Consider the following 21,861-nt stretch of genomic DNA (forward strand, 5'->3'; position numbering starts at 1 on the left):
TGTTTATTTTAATAGGTTGCTAATAAAGACCAAATTAGAAAAAAGGCCAGTTGAACAATTAAACACTCGCTTATCAGTTTTTTTATAGTTTACTGAATTATAAAGAAAATATTATAAAATCGAACATAGTCAAAATTTGCAATTTGAAATGCCTGACAAGAGTTTATAAGGCTAGAAGTCACAGTCAAGTACGTTATAGAATAAAAATAAACTAACAACATAATATATTGACTCAGCAGATAATCGAACCCAGGACGTCTTCTAAGACAAAAACAGGAAATCAATCCTACCTGTCACGTAATTCAATACAATATAAAAACTAACAACACCTATATAATAGTATCCGTCCGCCTATATTAACTTAGATGCAAAAAAACTCAATTTTTTTACCAAAACTTGCCGCTTCACCGCACGCGCCAACCATCTGCCTTTTGAGCCACATGCAAAAAAACTTCTTTTACGTAAAATATATTTTGTACGGTATACTAATATGGTGTGGAGGATGTGTTTACACTGTGGCGGGAACCTAACGACCTCTAGCACCTGTTGTGACGTCATGCGTCAGGTGCTGACAGAGCAAGGTATATTTTTACAACATATTGCTGTCTCATTTACTAGTACATCTACAGCTGGCTTTTTAAATTATTTTTTTTTTTATGAAATAATTTGAATAATTTTGTATTTAATTAAATAAAATTAATTGATGTTAATAATAAATAAATAGTGTATTTTTAACTATTTAGTTGGGTTTCTAAACATACTTGTTTTGCCAACTATTATTTAAACTAGCGGACGCCCGCGACTTCGTCCGCGTGGAATTCAGTTTTTCATAAATCCCGCGGGAACCATGGACTATTCCGCGATAAAAAGTAGCCTATGTGATACATAGTAAAATCTATTTCCATTCCAAATTTCAGACAAATCGCTTTAGTAGTAGCAGTGTAACAAACATCCATACAAACTTTCGCGTATTAGTAAGATTTAAATTTTAATACAAAATGATTATTATCGAAGAAAGTATATGGGTCACTCGATGTAAAGTAGCATTTCCATTGCACAAGAGTTAGTGACGATCTCGACGACTCTGTCGTAGATGGTAGTGCTGTGCTCAGCAGAGAGGTTCGATCTCCAAATCATGTCAACTTAGAAATTAGTATTTTCTAACTTGGCTACGACCTCATCTGATGGTAAGTGTAGACAAGGTCTGAGATCAAACGAGCTAGTTCAGAGAAGAGGTACAAGTTCATTGTACCCATACCTCTGACTGTTTGTACGCGGCGTCGTACCGGAACGCTAAATCGCTTGGAGGTGCGTTAATGTCGGTAAAGTGATAACTAGCCACAGCCGAAGCCTCCCACCAGCCAGACCTGGACCAAAAACGAAAGCTTCAATCGGCCCAGCCGGGGATCGAACCCAGGATCTCCATCTTGTAAATCAACCGCGCATCCCACTGCGTCACGGAGGCCCTCAAAAAAGTTTTCGAGTTTTCTTTTTTACAAATTTTCTGCTAATATGATCAGCCCTGAGTTGGGAAGTTAGTGAGTGACAACCCGTCGTTAATGTACTTTACATTATCATCCTAAATTCACCAAACCGCATCGGAACGGCGTTGTGAGTCCGAGCTTCATACACCCTCCTGGCCCTGAAGCGTGTCGTTAAAAAGTCGGTTAATAAAGAACAGTTGAATACAAAACTTTCGACTATTCGATCCCTTGCCGTCGTGGGTATGCTCATATTGTTTCGTTAGCCTCGATTCGGCACGTCGATTGGACCGCCACCGCAAGCCCGTACGTGCCACGTGCCACTCCGCCGACCGCACGTCTCGCAGCGTGCCGTGACGTGCCGTGACGTGCCGCCGCGACATCTCACTCTATTGTGCTCGTGCCCTTTTGTGCTAAGTGTCGACTGAATCATTACACACTATAATCATGGTCCTTTTAAATTAAATCGAACTAACGGATTTGTAAGTCACGATTGAGAAGCCGGAGATCTGATTAGGTTCAAGTTCTGGAATGGTTCTGCAAAATATCAGCTTGATACATTAGACTCGATAGATCGCGCCGCTATAAGTATCATTAGTAATGATCCTGTCGCAGGCGAAATTGCAGACTTTGCAACACCGTCGCAATGTAGCTTGTCTCTCGGTTTTTTACCTGATATACTTTGGTGAGTGTGCTCAGGAACTTCATCATCTTGTTCCTCATTCTCCTTTCTACCACACAACAACAAGACGTCACAAACAGTGGCATTCCTACGTCTTGGATGTTCAGGCAACGCCTACGAAACAATTTGCATCCACATTTCTAATTTGCACATCAATAATTTGGAATGCCCTGCCGACGGAAACATTGCACAAAAAAAGTTCGATTTCCGACCGTTGGACCGTTGGGGGAATAATGATCGCATTTAAAAATAAATTTAGATAAAGTTCAGAGATGTAATGTATTTAAGACTTTGAAATAAAAAGGCACAACCTATACGATGCTCAATAACTCCTCTATCATACAGTGAAAGTCCCAGTAAAATTGTATCCTGAAAAGTCCATGGTTCCCGTGGGATTTGTAAAAAGAATGAAATTTTACGCCACAAAAAAATTCCACACAGACAAAATTACAGACAACACAAAACACAAGGCAAAGATAAAAATGTAAAACAATTTATTGTCATCATGACAAAGGATTCGCATTATAAAAACATTCTACACGTTAAATAAGAATCCAAATAACTAATTTGAAAATAATAAAGCTTTCACCAACAATACAAAACAATACATGTACCGTCTGTGCACGAAAATAATTACACTTAAAAAATATAAAAATCAGTTAAAGGTGATCAAAAGAGACTCGCTTTAGTTTATTTATTTGGTACAAAAAAGATTTAGGCTCCAGGGGAACCCAAAAAGGACTCTACTTCTGTACACTATTTTGTTTTGTATTATTTTAATGTAATTTTTAGTTGCCCTTACAACTTCTACTACTACTAGAAACGAGTATACGATAACAGCGGAACAGGCTGGTGTTGAAACTAATGCATTTATGGTTGCAGACTTTCTCTTTTTTATAAGAGACGGCCTCCGCGGCGCAGTGGTATGCGCGGTGAATTTACAAGACGGAGGTCCTGGGTTCGATCCCCGGCTGGGCAGATTGAGATTTTCTTAATTTGTCCAGGTCTGGCTGGTGGGAGGCTTCGGCCGTGGCTAGTTACCACCCTACCGGCAAAGACGTACCGCCAAGCGATTTAGCGTTCCGGTACGATGCCGTGTAGAAACCGAAAGGGGTGTGGATTTTCATCCTCCTCCTAACAAGTTAGTCCGCTTCCACCTTAGACTGCATCATCACTTACCATCAGGTGAGATTGTAGTCAAGGGCTAACTTGTAAGTAATTAAAAAAAAAAAAAAAAAGAGAGGACAATTTGGAGCTTACACTCACCACTCTACCCCAATTAGGATTGGTGAGAATATGATATTCTCGAATTTGCCGAATTTCCATGGTTTTTAGAGAGATGGTCCCAATCCCAATGTAACGTGGTCCTGTACCTTAGATATCATCAGTAACTTTAGAAGAAGAAGAAAGGACGATTATTATTTTAGTCGACCACCTTCCTCCCTTTGAGCGGTTGAGCTGTTATAGGGATAATTAACAAAGTAATGCCCCTCCAATCAAGCGGAACGTTGGTCCCAGTCAACGGCTGACCCTTACCCAATATTCGAATCTGGGACCCCTCGAAAGTTGGCTCACTAAACTGCCAAGCTACAGAGGCAAAAATATCTCAACGCTATAATCATACACAACAAACTGAAAAAAAGCTAGTGAACTTTTGTAAAGGAACCCGAATGTAGGGCATGCTGCTTCAAGCCTGTCTTTACCGAATTCTGTTGACCTAAAGAGCACGCACACAGCGACAGAACAACCCCTATACACGCACACACCCACACAGCAACCCCGGCAGAAGCTTTGAGCGAGCTTCGGCTGTAGTGTCGGTTCCACCGTCCCGCAGAGAGGACGTGCGGCCGCTCGCGCGAACGAACCTTACGATTGTCAAATTCGAAATATTAATAGATTGAAATACACTAAGAAAAAAATATCCGGGATATCTGTGTGTGTGACAGTGGCTACTATGGAGTGTATTTAGTGTGTCTAGTGTTGTGTGCGATTTGGAACACGAATTTTGCATGTAAGTTATTTTTGTCCGAATTTTCTCATACACGCGGTTACGAATAAGATGTTTGAGTCATATTTTGGTACGTTTATATTGGAATATCCTACCAACCTGCGTTGGCTTAGCGAGGTAGAGCTCTCTCTATATTTTCTACTTTATAGATGTGGCCAACTATGGGACATTAAGCTAACTGGGAAAATTATTTTACGTTCCTGATATTTTTCCTCGGGATTTTACCTGGTGTTTTCACTGTTCTAAACGGATCTGACATGTAGCGAGGCTTAAAAGGATTTCGTATTTAGAATTAGAATGTTCGCTCACTCTCGTTCGGAATCTCAATATTTTTGTCAATAAAATGTACGTACAATTAAACTGTTTATAATTAACTAGTCGACACCTGGCCGTTTTACCCGCGTAATTAATAAGTGTATAGTATTAAGTAATTCCCCATCCCGTGAGGGATAAAAAATATAGCATACCTAAGACACTAATAAATAACGTGGTTTTCTACTAAGTAGTAAAAGAATTTTCAAAATCATTTCAGTAGATCTAAAGATTTCCCCTTGCAATACCACAAACTTTACCTCTTTAGAATTTTAGTATAAATTAAGTAAATAGGGAAGATTTTTAATGAATCTTTATAATTAAGATGTTTATCAATTTTATAGTATCTTTATCTTTTTTCTATGAAACTAACGGAGTATTCAGTTTTATATATATCCCGCGGGGGACATGGATTTTTCCAGGATTAATAGTTGCTTATTTTTTGCTCCAAGATATCATCTTTAAACCAAATTTCATCCAAATTGGTTTAGCAGTTTAGTGGTGAAAAGGTTACAGACATACAGACTTATTTTCATATTTATATAATATAATTATCGAATAGTGTGGACAAGCTCTCGCTTAAACACGATCTCATCATCGCGGTGGCCTGAACTGGTTTATGAGAATAACCCTTCGCAGTCAAATAAAAAGCGTTTAGTTAGAACCTGTAGTTTTATTTCTGTTGTTGTAAGAACCAGGATAATTTGGAAGGGCCAAATTTCAGTAAGAGATGATGTTAAAACATCAGCATACTTCTTTTGCCTACAGCAGGGCATCGAGTAATCTTTCTCTTCTGTTGGAGAAAAGTCCCACCAGCGGTGGTGGCTTCTTCAAATCTCCGTCGCGCCAATTGTCAACAATCAAAGTCAAAGTGGGTGTCAACAATTATTATTTTGAAAAAAATAATAAAATAAATTAAAAATGTTATTTCTTCCAAATCTACCCTGAAAATATCAATGCGTTTGACTTAAGTAGTATATGAAGTAGTAAATTAATAACGTATTTTTTATTTCGGTGATTAATACTTGGCTATGTTCTTTTTTATGTCGGCGAAAATTGTAGTATAATCGGCTCTGTGTATAACTTAAACGTTCTTTTAATTGACGATATTTCATATATTATAGTCTAGTATGATTTTGTGCCATGATATGTTCATGGCAAAAAATCATGCCAGGCCATGGTTTTTGATCTAGGAATTGAATCTGATTTTCATATAAAGTAAACCTTACAGTAGCATCGTAAATATAGTCCAATGAAATACAATCTCACTAGGAAGTAATTACCAAGCTGCTGTCAGGCTGCGAAGGGGACGTCTTATCTATTTTCTGAAATTATATTTACAGATTCGATTCGCTTTGATATTATTGGATGAAATGGAATACTTATTATATTTTGATTTAAAAAAAACATAGTTATTAAAATTGTAACATAATATTTTTCAAACAGCCAATTCAACAGCCCATAAGGCACCGGGTTCTTTTCTCCTATAAGAGAGACCGAATTGGAGCTTTACACACGCTTCTCTATTGTGGGTAGAGCTTAAATAATGTTTGAATTTTCAGCGATATCGGCTTTTCTGATATCGACAGAGAGGTTTCGGGTTCGATTCCTAGCTCGGTCAGCTTAGATGTATAAATAATGCATGTATCTGTAAATAAATAAATTGATTGATTGATTGATTAATTGATTAGAATTTTAAATATTATTAATTAAATAACTTAGGTCTGGTCTGGTGGTATCATCGGTCTTGGCTAGTTACCACACTAATGCAAAGACGTATCGCCAAACGGCACGATGCTGCGTAGAAACCGTCAGAGGAATGGGTAGAACAAACTTTTACCGGCAATTCAGCACGCTTCCATTTTAGACTGCGTCGTCACTTAACATCAAGTGAGATCGCAGTCAAGGGCTAACTTGTCATTGAATAAAATAAAATAAAAAATCTGATTTCAATAAAAATGGCGGCATCCTTCATCCTGTAACGCTACCACCTTCTTAATGCAAACTACAGAGAATTTATTGGACTTAGAATGAAACAAAGCCCTATCCAGGACTCGGATAGCTTCATATCCTTCAGACTCGGATAGCTTGGTTGCAAAAAAAGGCATGGAGGTTGTATTTTTCCTAATGAGCTTTTAGGCAAGAAAGCCCTTTTTAATTATAATACAAAATTGTACATAGTTATAGCACTGACGTTACAAACCTATCATCATTATCAGAATATTTTAATGATCCAACATGCCCAGGCTCCTCTTAACAGAGAGGGGATATGGAGCTTAGATTCACCACATTGCTCCAATGCGGTTAGGCGGGCTTAGGGTGATTAGGGATGATCAGTATCAGATGTCAATAATCGCATGTAATAACTTCGGGGTACAAATTTTTATAGAAAATTTATTTGAAGTATGAAAGGTCAATATTAGCCCGACCAAGGACTCGAACCCATGACCTCGTGCTACGAAGCGACATTGGCTAACCACTGGACCAAAAAGACAGTATATATTATTACGTCTGCAAAACAAACTATATTTTCCTCACGCATAAATAAATAATGAAACAATAAATTTCCACCAAATTTTCCACCCGCAGGACTGCGATGAGTAACGCATATCGTGACGTCACAGTGATATTAGTTGTGAATATATTCCGTCCGCGACTCGTCCGGCTTTCATCTAAATTTTATATCAGCGTTGTCTAGACGACTAATGTTTCGCGAACGTCGTGAAAATTCAAGTCGTAAACAGTCTGTTGGTATTTTCACTGAAAATATTATTTTTCCCGACATTAAAAAACAAAGTCCTGTAGCGCTGTCCTGTAACGCTTTGATAACTTATAACGAAAAATTTTTTTTCAAAAGGATGGGGCGATTTCGTTCAGAAGACAAAAGCAAGCCATGTTAAGTAATGCACTCAGTGCTTGCGAATGCCAGAAACATCTCATTCTGACGATCTCCGTGGCGCAGTGGTATGGATTTATAAGACGGAGGTTCCAGATTCGTTCTTGGCTGAGACGATTGAGGTTTTCTTAATTTGTCTAGATCTAGTTGGTGGGAAGCTTCGGCCGTGGCTAGTTACCACCCTACCTAACGAACTCGTTCGTATGATTGTTCAGAAATTAACATAGTGCAGAATAGTTTTTCCCCGGCTCACAAAATCCCATAAAGCCCTAAATAATAGTTATTTAAAACATTTAAGAGTTATCGCCATGAGGCGCCTATCAGTAACACTGACATGTATAATTTTGAACGTATATGTATATTTATTTTAAATAGCGTACGGCTGTTATGGTGTGACTGATATGTTACACACTTCGTATCGATATTTGTGTTATATCTGTGACTAGTGGCTTGCACAAGGTTTTCAGTCATGGTAGGTACAGGGTAGAAAGACGATACAAAATCCTGCTTCAATACTGTTCATGTAACCTTTGAGTCAACGTTTACGTACGTAAGGATTGTGCACTTCTACGATTCATCATCATCATCATTATCAACCCATATTCGGCTTACTGCTGAACTCGAGTCTCCTCTCAGAATGAGAAGAGTTAGGCCAATAGTCCACACCGCTGGCCTAAAGCGGATTGGCAGACTTCACACACGCAGATAATTATGAAAATTCTCTGGTATGCAGGTTTATCACGATGTTTTTCTTTTACCGTTTGAGACACGTGATATTTAATTTCTTAAACTGCACACAATTGAAAAGCTGGAGGTGCATGCCCCGGACTGGATTCAAAACCACACTCTCCGGAATCGGAGGCAGAGGTCATATCCACTAGGCTATCACGGGTTAAAATTAAATTAAACGAATTCAAAATGTAATAAGCAACAGTGCTAAAACTTTGGGCATAGCTGGGAGGCGGCGCATGTGGTGGGATATTTTTCGCCAAACTTATTGCCATGAAATATGGCGTATTGGCAACTGTGTGACGTCATATATACGAATTCGAGCGCGGTGCAATTTCCTGGAGTGCTGTATTTTGCATTTAAATAATTTCATAGATGCTACAGCGTTTCGCTGAGATCTTAGAAGGCTTACTCAATAGGGAAAGGAGGGAGGAGAGGAGCTAAACTCTGAGTATCCGTATGGTCCTTGCATTGAAAGAGCCTTTCTTAGTAATCCGGACTTGGGTTTTTATTTGACGGCCTCCGTGGCGCAATAGTATGCGTAGTGGATTTACAAGACGGAGGTCCTGGGTTCGATTCCCGGCTGCGCCGATTAAAGTTTTCTTAATTGGCCCAGGTCTAGCTGGTGGAAGGCTTAGTATAAGAAGAAAGAAGGATAAGTATTTTTGAAGTTACTTTATTTTTTTGGTCGCCTAAACGTACGTAACCACCAATATTAAGTAAGTAAGAGCTCATACTTGGTGGAAGTATGAGCTCTTACTTACTTAACTCAACAACCTGCAAAGTCCAACTGCCGCGCTCGAGAAAATGCAAAAATTCCCTCTTCGTCTCCCCTACTATAAGTCTGGCGCTAGGACTGCATTGTATGTGTTCTTAGAAACTCCTGTGTAGTATTGCTCTGTCAGAGACGATACTTTTCCTGGAGATAAGTTTGTATGCTAGTTCCGTCAACTATTATAAAAAAAAACAAATATGAATCTTTGTATGAAAATGTTGTCCATAAGTTAAGCAGGAGCAAAGTTAAACTTAAGCCTCAACAAACAATAGGGAAGCTTTTAGTCTGTTGTGCTGAAAGTGAAACAGCCCGGCTGGAGGGGGTAGGGGGGCACGGGGGGGGGGGGGTAACATTTTATTATGATTAATCTCTGCGCGGTGAGATGGCCGGTTCTGTTCATATGCGTGATTATCTTTTTTTTTGGGGTTAAGTGATTACAGACGCGATTACTCAGTGGTTGTGGCCGGCATTGTTGAATGTCTTTGAAAATTTCAAAAGCAAGGAATACTTTGTTATGTGCCGCCGAAGAGATGGAAATAATTATCTTTATAATCTAATCATAATTGATTGTAGTGTATACCAGACAATACTCTTCCGATGTGTGGCTCAACCTAGATAAAGGTCCAGCTCAGATATAGCCTCACACTCCTATAGAGAAAAGGGCATGACATAAGTGCATAACAATTACATATTATTTTATATTCCTTTATAGGTACTATATTTTTTTTTTAATTATCAACTTATGGATTTCTAGCGGGCTTTTTTTGCAAGAACCTGCCTTCTTAACCAGTGATCGAGTCTTAAAAAACAGTCAAACTTTTCAAAAGTGCTTGTCAACTTGAAACAAATTAATTTCGATTTTGATATCTTTCATTCTGACAGCTTAGACCATAGGTTTTCAAACTTCCTTTGCTCTTTTGAGAATTTTCCTAATCCGATGCGCCCAATTTAGATTCTTAAATGTTGAAAAATGTTCGTATAGTCCAATTGAATGTAGATCTAAACATAAAATCTTTATCTAATTATGGAAATTTTCGCAAACATTATAATATTATTTTGGAAGTCTGTTGTACTACCTTTATGTTATGATGGTAGCTCAACGCCCTTTAACTTTCTCTAGTTTCTCTACTGCCCCCTACGTTGCGATCCAATGGGTTAGATGCATCTTACCTATTTTAGTACATTGATCACAATACCAATAATCAGCATATTATTTATTAATCAACTACAGCCTTCCTCTTGGTAGGTACTTGAAACCTAAAATACGAATTATGATACAAGACAAGCTATAAACTTTTTACACTAATATTAATTATTATTGATCTAAAATAGTTTAATATTTCTTGGTCAAAGTAACATCTACCCATTGAAACCAATTCATCTTATTTTGAAAATCTTATTCTAAAAATACTCAGATTACACAAAAGGCAGCGAAACTCGTGAAAGCCTGATAAAATATTCCTATATTTAAGAATCATCTTAAGCTAGCCATTTTAATTCTGACCCTAATCCAAAGGCCTGCTTGAAAGCTAGGGCTGACTCGTCGCTTATAAAATAGTTCAACAAAATTTTAAATAACATAAATAATTTTGTTTATGCAAATTATTGTGCGAGGTAATTTATTAATATTATACAAGGTAATCCTACTAATATTATAAGCGCGAAAGCTTGTGTGGATGTTACTTTGTTTGGATGTTTGTTACTCTTTAACGGCGCAACTATAGAACCGATTTTGCTGAAATTTGAAATAATACCCTGGATTAACATATAGGTAACTTTTCATCCCGGATAAGTCCATGGTTCCCGCGGTATTTGTAAAAAACCGAATTCCACGCAGACGAAGTCGCGGGCGTCTGCTAGTTTATAATATTGTGATCAACCTTAAAAGACCAGACACAAATACAAGGTATAGTAATCATTTTCTAAAAAATAGAAAGTAATATCATTTACACATTCTGACGTATGTTACCAAAGCTCTCTCAGAGCGGTCACTTATTTTCATTGTTCATGATTTCTAGCTTTTATTTTTATATTACTACTTTATTACTAATAACTAATAAATTTTGAATTCAACTGCCTCGTTGGTCCCGTAGTTAGCCTTTGTGGTTTCAGATCACGAGGCCCTGGTTTCGAATTTTGGATCGAGCTATATGAGATGAGTTTTTCTTTCTTTTTTCAGTTAAAATAGACCAGAATTGTAAAACTGGTGGTGTAACACTCGCGTGGGTGTAACACCCACCCGCCCGAATACACCCATCCACGCTGTTCCGCTTATTATCATTAATGTCGTTAATTAATCTAACATTAACATTATCATCCAAATAATTATCACACTGGAGCAGCGTGGTGGGTCTAAGCTCCATATTTCCTCGCCTATAAGGTGGGAGGCCTGGACCTTTAGTGGGTCTTTAAGGCTAACGAATTTAAAATAAATCAAACATAAATGTTTAAATTATATTATAGATTTTAACAGTTTAGATAGTAAAACGAAAACTGCCAACCCTAGTGGAATATTCTTACCAACATTTTTTAGAAGATGAATGAGGCACGGTAAGTAAAGAAATTTCCATTCCTGCAAATATTAAAATGCCGTTGGAAATAAATAGTCGTAACCTGATCTCGGGAGCGGTGACCACCACCCGGTGGGAACTACTAGCTAGATTTGCGGAATTTTATTGTGAATCCTTATTACTACTTACCCTATTTTAACGACCCACTACAGGGTTAGACTTCCCTCCGTAAAGGTGCTTAGGCCCACCAGACTACTAAAGTGCGGGTTGGCGGGCTTATAGTGATACCTGCTGTTAAATCCATTGACTGACTGATTAAAATGACCCTTCCCTTTCTTTCTTCATTATAAACATTGTAGAGTCAACGGCTTCTGATGCCTCGGCTTTGGAAAAGGTACCGAGAGGATGCTGTTTCGATTAGCCGAGTTTTCTTATATCTTATAATGTGATGAATGATATTATGTCACTATTGTGTCATTTATTAATATACAGGTTGTCCCGAAAATAGTACGACATACTCTACAGGATGATAGCTTACATCAAGACCTACTTAAATAACGCAACATATGTAAGACGAAATTTTACGGTTTTTAAGTTATATTGATTTGTGTACAAAATACAAAAATCAGTGGGCCTTGATTTTAGTTATCACCTTGTAAAGTATGTCGTAATATTTACGGGACATCCTGTATATTTTAAATCAATTTACTGTTTAACATTACGTCACAATCCACGTAAACGCGGCGGCAAGTTCGCTCCAGTGGTACAGTAGTTTATTGTCGTATATAAACGACTCAAGCGGCAGTTATCCAGAAGATATAATAATAAACGCATTATATGCAGATCGGCGCGCGGCCGCCGACCTACTTCTAATCTAAATTAAAAACCCAACTCCGTCACCCACGCGGTATATTTGATTTGGAAACTTTCGACTTCATGAGTTTTTTTTTTTTTTTGATTCATCTTTTATGTATATATCTATATTTACATTGTACAAAGTCTCTAAGGATTTGAGAATCTGCAGCACTTACATTTGAGAACTTGGGTTCTGGTCATCGGGACTCTTGTCATCCAATGAGATAATTGAGTGTTACAATGTTCCTTGTCTTGCCTATCATCATTATGAACCCATATTCGGCTCACTGCTGAGCTCGAGTCTTCTCTCAGAATGAGAGGGGTTAGGCCAATAGTCCAACACGCTGATCCAATACAGATTGGCAGACTTTACACACGCAGTTAATTAAGTAAATTTTCTGGTATGCAGGTTTCCACACGACGTTTTTCCTTCCATGCACATGCACACAACTGATTTGGAGGTGCATGCCCCGGACTGAGTTCAAACCCACACCCTGCGGAACCGGAGGCAGAGGTCATATCCACTGGGCTGTGAAACCCTGAAGAAAAATCAAAATGTCAATAACAGATGAAAGTTAAATAGAAAAACCATTAAAAAGTGTTTAACCTCAAAGTTAATTTACGCAATATTACTGCATAATTTAACTTCATCGAAACAAACTTATTTTATTATAGTAAAGTAGGTACAATCAGAAATAAAGTAATTTAATCGGTCGGAATCGGTCGACCGGCCGCGGTCGGGCGGGAATAGTTTTAAATAAGTCGGTACCGACTTTTAAAACTTCCTACAGTCGGGGGTACTTTTAAAATAGTTCTCTGCAAGTTCCGATTGTAAACTTCGTGTCTGGTGGAGTGTAAAAAAACAAAATTGGCACGAATCTGTGTCGTTAGAAGTTCAATGTACTTCTCTTGGAAGTGGGATCCATACACACACAGACAACTTGTCCACAGTGGTTCATTTGAAAAATTTGAGAAAAATTGTAATAAACAAAAATATTTAATAATCAGGGGTTCCCAAACTTTCAAGATTAAAAAACGCCAACCGACAGTAATTAAACGCCAAAAGACACTATGTCTTTTTAAATTAAATTCACATTATATTCGTTAATTTTTATTTCATAACTTTTATTATGATGAATAAAATTGTGTCACAGTTTTGTCATTCATTGGCATTTATCTTAGAACTATATCTACACTTACCATCAGGTGAAATCATATTTAAATGCACATCTACATACGTCTACTCGTACATACAGCACGTCTACGGAATCCCTCATGCACGGAAGCTACTTTGAGAATCGTAGCATTACACGATGTCCACACTCCAAGCGGTATCACAGTTAATATCGCGCAATATGGGTCAACATAATACAACTTTTTCAACTCCCCGCGATACTCAAAAGCGCATAACCGCAAGCAAAGCTAACATATTATACTGGCACTTACAACTTTAACGCCGCCGCCACACGAGTATCAACTCTAACCACTTTGTCACAAGTATCATAATCGCCGGAATGGCAATGTGTGGCCCGAGTGTTAGCGATGTAGGTCAAGATCTGTTATCCGTTAGTACTTAATGTGTAATACCTGGCCAGTTTAAAATGAAATAACTTTTAGTGCTATTACTTTGTAGCCGAGGGGCTTTTAAAGTTGGTTGCTCTTATTGCATGCAATCTACGTTTGAAATAGTGAAAGCGTAAAAGTTTAATTGTTCATTGAGATGTCTCTTTAAACTTTGAACGTTAATTAGATTTCTGAACTCAAAACTTAATCCATTTGAATTATTTCTTCATATTTTATTTTCTATTGAATTATAACTTTGGTAATTTGATTTAACTACGAATCGAAGCCAAATTAAGTAAATTTAAATTAAAATGGAACTCTAAAATTAAAAATAAGATAATCAAATAGTTTTGAAATATGTTCGGAGGCTTCTTTTGTCTTTATCACAATTTTATTTAATTGCAGAGGAAAACTCAATGACATATCATTGTTACACAGGATTTATAACTTCACTTTGTACCAACAGTTAAGTGACTGAAGTTTAAAAAGCTTTCGGTTTTAATCTCTTAACATAGTTAAAGGTGTTAAAACTAGTTATAGACTAGTCTAGGTGGTCCATATGAAGCTGAATGAAATTGAAAGAAAGCGATAATGGAAGAGTAACACAAAAAAAAAAACCATTTCATGCGATTTGACTCTGTAGGACTAAGCTTATCATTAACAACCCATATCCGGCTCACTGTAGAGCACGAGTCATCGGTTTGAATGAGAGAGGTTAGGCTAATAGTCCACCACGAAAATTCTCTGGTATGCAGGTTTCCTCATGATATTTTTCTGTCACAGTTTAGAGAAGTGATATTTAATTCCTCAAAATGTGCATAACTGAATAATTGAGGGTGCATGTCCATGACCGGTTTCAAATCTACTCCCTTTGAATTGTAGGTATTCTCGGCCCTCAAGACTAGGGTTAGGTGGAAGCAAAATATTACAGAATTAGTTTGCTTGTGTCCAGTAGTTTTGTATGTCAGTTTCTTTTATCAGAAAGGACGTTAGAATAAAAAATACGCGTATTTATGCGAAATTTCAGGCATCTTTCAGAGATTAATGTGGGCTAATATGCATTTTTAAGTAAAGTATTCACTGAGCAAGACTTGCGGGCTGAGAGAGGAACTCTGCGGTTTCGGAGCGCTGTTTCTGGCACGCACAAAAGAGATTCCATTCTAGACTAGTTCTAATAACCCTTTTTATAATTTATTTTGAAATTTAAATATTTAGTTTCAGTAATTGGTACTTAATAGTCAAAGTCACCGAGTCTTATGCGTCTGTGATTTCTGCAGATTCTACCGCGATTGTAACGTTAATTAAGCTTAGCGGCTGTACGTATATCCTACAAGACCTTATTCTGCGTTACAGGAGCCGGACTCACTGTGAACTCGTCGTTCAACCCTCGTCCGCCGTACCACTCCTAACACAGACTTTTCCGACTAACTGCAAGAACATAATCTAAAAGACATGGCAAATATTCAAAAAAATATTAATTGTTTTGGCGTTGCAAATTAGTGCAAATAGATAGCCGAGTTGGGAAGCAGTAGAAATAATAAAAGTGTTCGAACTAAAACGTTCGCATTAAAAAGTTTTATTAAACTCGCCGTGGCGATTCTTCCACGGTTTTCTATTAAGATAAAACTTAAGCGGGATTATTATCTTAACTTCAAATAGTGTTTGTTCAAACAACTTAACGTTATTACTCGAAAGTTACGCCACTCGATCGTTTGATATTTTTGATTTAGTCGACTGGGAACTGTTATGGATAAAATTTTAACTTGTTGATCAGTTGCGTGAGCTTTCACTGTATATAAATGCACTGCCTACTCTCAATGTTATCTATATGATATAGTTCTATAGCTTGGCAAGTTCGTTGAAGATACTTCCGTGATATGCGGACAACGGGGGAAAAGGACTGCGCGGGTGTGAAGTCGTGCGCGTGGGGCATCGCGACCCCCATCCCGGTTCGCGCGGACCATCGGGGGTGTCAAGAACGAATTCTCCAACCTATAGCTGAATTTTACTTTTTATATCACCTCTATATGTATATATGTCAAATCTCTTGTTACTTTATTTCATGCTGTAGGTATACTTAATATGTAAAAATGTACAAGTATAGCACTATAATAATTATATATCCAATTGACGTCAAGCCTATTTAATTTCATTCTTATCAAAGCGATAAAATTTAAATTTTATTCATTTAAATTTGTTTAACACGTTCGCTGCGGTACGAGGTCAATTGACCTTGTACGTCTAGCGCGATATAGAGTTACGAGGTCGGTCGACTTCGTACCACACCAGAGGCAAGTACAGATCAGTGCCGCAGCGAAAGTGTTAAGATACTCATATCAAGTCTTGTTTCATGATTTATATCCTCTGAAAAAATATTACATAATTTTATAGCGTTATTTAATCGCTAGCACTAGCACCACTCCCTGTAACAGCTTGTTACTGATTCTGAAGTTAACAACGCCTCTCGTGCTGCTCGAGCGATGAGCTATACATATATAGCTCGGACTCTTGCAGCTGCTTCAGCTGAGAGCTGCTAGTTAGCATAATCATAATCAGCACCGAACAGTGTCTAACGACCATTGGCTTAGTTAAACATGTGATTTTTTAAATAGGAGCTGCGTGGTTTGATTCTCAGCTGCAATGTTCACCACTCTAGCTATAAGGATGTATAAGTTACACGATTAGGCACAGTTATAATTAAGTTTATCTTGTTTAAAATTATTATTTACCTGACAATGTTGAAACATTTAATTTGATTATTGAGGCGTTTGAATAATAAGATATCTTCATAAATTATGAGTCTGAACCATCTTAATTACTCTATAATAACTGACTCGCCTACACACACACAAATAAAACTACTTCATTATCCACTAAGATGACTACTACCACTGACGGACACACAGTCAGACACAACAAACTTGAAACATATCACGTTTTATGTCGGTGATCAAAAAGAGTACCTGAAATAGAGAACAGTATAAAAGTAACAATTCATTGTTATTTTACGCTAATAAAACTACTGAATACCGGAATGTTCACAGCTTCATTAAGAGTTATATTTATGAGTTGTATATGAAATAAAATGAAATGAAAATATACTTTATTGTACACCACACAGCGATACAGAAAAATTATGGAAAGAAAGAAAATGCACAATAGGCGGCCTTATCGCTAAAAAGCGATCTCTTCCAGGCAACCTAATTATATTATATAAACTTTATGAATATTATTTAAACGGGTACATACCACGATAAAACCAGTTGCATGGATCGTGGTCACGACGGGACTGAAGTTGCGAGTTGCGAAGTTGACAGCTGCTAGGGGCAGAACCAATGTACCCTCGTTTTTGTAAAATATGCTTTTTTAAAATAATATTCATAACAACCACGAAATAAGTGTAAAATCATGAGTTGTACATTATGTATATCCATATGTAAATAATATACAATGGCATTGCTACTTATTGACAAGATTTAGAAAAAATCTCCAATAAACGTGGCATACGGCGCAATCTTGACTGAATTTTTATGTTAGCATTTTAAAATCTGGCCCGTATTTACACAGTTCCCGTAAGTCGGTGCTAAGTAAAGCATCACTTAACACTTAGGTCGCTCAGCGGAGTGGCCGTTAAGTCGGCGGCCTCCGTGTAAGTCTACTTGGATTTTACTGCCTGTTCTACACTCATCTAATACAGATTTTCATTACAGCGTTTTACTTATGGTTTCACTTTTCAAATACAGTGAGAGAAAGACGTTCAATTAGAGATGTTAAATACTTAATTGTTATTAATTTTTGACATAATTATAAACTAGTGGACGCCCGCGACTTCGTCCGCGTGGAGTTCAGTTTTTCACAAATCCCGCGGGAACCGTGGAGTTCTCCGGGATGAAAAGTAGCCTATGTGTTAATCCAGAGCAAAATCCATTTCCATTTTAAATTTCAGCCAAATCGCTTCATTAGCCGCATCGTAAAAGAGGAACAACCATACACACTAATTATACTTACACACTTACACACAAACTTTCGTCTTTATAATATTAGTGTGATTAATAGTGACACGTTTCGAATATAGCTTTTAAAGTTTAAAGCTTCATTGAGTAATTTAAAGGTCATAATATATATCCTTATCCTTGTCTCATACGGTGAAGGAAAACATCGTGAGGGTACCTGCATACCAGAGAATTTTCTTAATTCGTGTTTGAAGTCTGCCAATGCGCATTGGGCCAGCGTGGTAAACTATTGGCCTAATACCTCTCATTCTGAGAGGAGACTCGACCTCAGCAGTGAGCCGAATATGGGTTGATAATGAATGAATATCCATGGTTCCCGCTGGATTTGGGAAAAAATCTACTAGTCTTAAATAATAACAACAGAAGTTTGAGACACAAGAGCTAGCGATGTATGCCGAGGAAGCAACGTGTGTAACAGTGGCGAAATAGAATTAGCGATTTGCTGTCATCGCGAGCGGTGCCTGTGACGTCATTGTACTCGACTACACGCCGAGCTCAAGGTGACGCTGTGACGTCACATTATTACCCGTGTACCCAATATAATGTATTGAGTGATTCATATGTAAGATTAGTGGACGCCCGCGAGTTTGTTCGCATCGATAACTTACATACGAACTTCACGAAACTAAGTTTATAATGTCACTATTCGGTTCCGAGCTGAAAGCAACTAGCGTTCTCTTGTAAACCGCTGGACGTCATCGCTCTACATAGTGAAGGTTCGACTAACACTGCCTTTTCTAGTGCGGGGTCGCCATTCTAGCGCCATGGGACCCCTACGTCCATCGGCTCTTGAACTATGTGCCCCGTATATTGTCACGTTATTTTCGTGACGCGTTGAGCTTCCAGTATGTCGGTGACTTGGGTTCTTCTGCGGTTTTTTGTTTCATAATATTTTCCCCAAATGATATTGTTATTTTAGTTAATAAACGTTTTAGTGTATTATCTCTTAGAAAGTCACAGCAAATTATACGATGCTAGGGCAAAGTTGTCTAAAGTCGTTACCCCTAAGGTTATCAAAGGTTGTAACGTGGCAAGGAGGTTTTAATTAATAGATGTTCGCTAAAACGGATTTTGACGGACCGGGCGGAAAAAGGCAGAAAAACAATTTTGACGCCCACGTGTATAAAAAGAAAGCAATATTTATGCATCGATTGTTACATGTTAATTATTCAATTCCTCCCCGCCGCTGTCTCCTGTACTATAAAGCTCGGAGCTTTATATTCCGCGCGCGTATTTATAATCGGCCGACCCCAATACTGCGCGATACTGAACGAAACTTTGGAATTTCTAAACATCTTTGACATACGCGCGAGGGCGCGCTGGCAGGAGTCGCCGGGGAGTGCCGGGTTCGACTTTAGTGATTATTATAGTATTCTTGCATTATAGAGCCGTGATAGCGGAGTGGATATGACATCTGCCTCTGATTCCAGAGGGTGTGGGTTTGAATCCGGTCCGGGGCATACACCTCCAACATTTCAGTCGTGTGCATTTTAGGAAATTAAGTATCATGTACTTTTATTTTTTCATTCCGTGGTCATCTATCGTCTCTCCCTCTTTGCACATTTCACAAGGTTTCTAGTCCTGAGCTATTAGAATATATCAAAATCTTCGCTTTTCTTTTGCGAAGTTCTCAGTAAAAGCGCAAAGTTGTAAAGTTAGTAATGCATTGAAGAGCACGTTAAGCTGTCAATCATTACGTTGATATTTGATGGTAATGTTGAGAGCATCAAACATCACCCCCTAAACTTCCCAATACACATAAGAAACGCATAATTGGTTAAAACACTTAAAATTTTTCCTATAAGGGAAAGAGTTCTGGCCATGTGGGCCTTTAAAAAAGCTTTGAAAAATTCAAAATTCGTCAAGTAGGCTTAGTTTACAAGCACTTCTGAAACGTCAAATCTTTTTATAAAGATTCTACCACGTGTTCGGAAGGCAGGTTCTGCTGAGAAGAGCCGGCAAAAAACTCAACAGTTGCTCTTATGAAAAAGAAAAGAGATAACAGTGATAATAAAAAAAATATATGTTTATAGAATGAAGCGAGTGAAATAAATCGTGTAAATAGCTAAAAGCAGGTCGCATGCCAGCGGCGCAAAGGTTAACTAGTTTTGGCTCAAACCAGGTTTATAGCTCGTAAAGCCAGCGTCGATAACATCTGAACTTATCATATGCTTTATGAGGCATAACTTTTATTTTCAGAACTACTTGTATATAAAAAAAAAACATGGGATTGCGGCGGGTAGTGGGTTGAAATCCGACACGTTGAACTGTTACTGCAACAGTTTAAGTGTTTACTTTGTTTTAGTTCAGATTTTCTTGCAAAGGTAGCAGTTTTAGAATTATCGTAAAGAATTAATTTTAATTCTATTGTAAACAAAATAGGGTGTTTTTTCATACAATATTTTTACTATACCGTTTACTCAAACTCAAACGATTACGACCAGCCCAAAGCTATATATATAGTTTTGCTTCTAGCCTGCATCCTTGTAGGTTTACTTTACGATAAACTCTTCTTTATTCTTCGTAATGCAGCTGTAATTCCTATTATGTATTTACAATTTTCTTTTCCTCTTTTTCTCATGTTTTGTCTCCAATAGGTACAATGTTTCTTCTTCGTAACGCAAATACCTAATTATCTAGTTCTAGCAAATTTGCTGTATATTTATCTCTTGCTACGAGTATGTGACTAGCTTAATAAATTCGATAAAATTACTAATATTATCGGTCATTTGATGGTTCCGCAAATAGTTATGAGTAATGAATGAAGTAAGATCTAACGAAATGGTGAAAATAATACCGACGGAGGCCACTGCGACGGTCGACGAGTTGGCAGGACTCCAGCAGTGACCTCAGCGGAGCGGGCCAAGGCACGAGCGGTAGCGTTTGTTGACGGAACTAGCGGATAGGCGGATTTGAAATGGGAAAGCGATTATAACAGAGCATACCCTAGGAGTAATTTTTTAAATGAGTTGCGCTCCATTCGTCACTTTATACTTCTTCACAGCGTAGCGATATCGAGTAGCCTAGTGTATTTTTACACTAGGTTACTTGAGTAGTAGGTTATTGTTTATAGCCTGTAGGTACGTAGTGGAAGCCTATCTTTTGATAACCTCGCAATACATTTTCGTTTAAAATTTTGGGAATATAAAAATAATGTATAATTTTGAAGTATTTTTTATAGCGTGATTTTCGCAAGTCATACAAGGAACACGTCCTACAAAGCATCGCTCTGTGAATATCAACCACATGTTAGGCATCCACATCGATCGCATTGCATCAAAGTCATATAAGTGCGTCAACTGATCCACATCATACGGATCACACGAATCTACCGTAAAATAAAAATTCCGTTTAATACGATGCGTCCGATACTTACGACGCGAATATGTGGACGCCTATATTTAGGCGTAATTGTTTGTAATTCCTCGGGTTTAATGATTACCTTCAAACCGGAACACATCAGTGTTGGTTGGCTGCAAAATAATCATGGCGGCATTACTTCCCCGGACGAGTTGTCATAAGCTTTACTCAAATTAATAGTAAATTAATAAAAAGACTAACGTTAAAAACGTTCACTCTTGGCAGAGTGGTTGAAGTTACAAGGATGAGCAACGCTTTCTGTGCAATGCTCCTGCACTTTTGGCGATTGGCTGTATCATGCGAACTATACCATGGACGATGGTGACATAGGGTGACTTAAGTAGGTACATGAAATAAAGATCGATAAAGCGTTGACAAACAAAATCTATTGGCCTCACTGAAAAAACTTCGCAATGAACGTAAAAACTTCCCACCAACACGTCATGTAAATGTTATATTGCTAAAAAATTCCTAGTGAATTTCGCTTGGAATATATAGCTTTTTTGTCGACAACCGAAACCTCTCATTACTTGGCACTTCATCGGCGGATTTTGATTTCGTTTTCCGTGTCGGTCATTATTTTTACCCTTTCTTTTATTAATAAAGCCTAAGTCAAGTACGCCATTAGTATATTCAACAAAATTAAGATTAAGCCGTCGTTTAAAACTACATCGTTA

General features: G+C 37.8%; 1 protein-coding gene across 1 annotated transcript in view; it reads left to right on the plus strand.

The window, feature by feature from the left end:
- Positions 1 to 3,986: 3,986 nt before the first annotated feature.
- The window catches only part of LOC112046705 (uncharacterized), a 413,809-nt gene continuing 395,934 nt past the window's right edge, over positions 3,987 to 21,861 (plus strand). Inside the window, exon 1 of the mRNA XM_052886800.1 lies at positions 3,987 to 4,174. The gene's annotated coding sequence lies outside the window, so the exon portion shown is untranslated. The remainder of the gene's footprint in view (positions 4,175 to 21,861) is intronic.

This window comes from Bicyclus anynana, chromosome 18 (genome assembly GCF_947172395.1).
Source record: "Bicyclus anynana chromosome 18, ilBicAnyn1.1, whole genome shotgun sequence".
Taxonomy (NCBI): domain Eukaryota; kingdom Metazoa; phylum Arthropoda; class Insecta; order Lepidoptera; family Nymphalidae; genus Bicyclus; species Bicyclus anynana.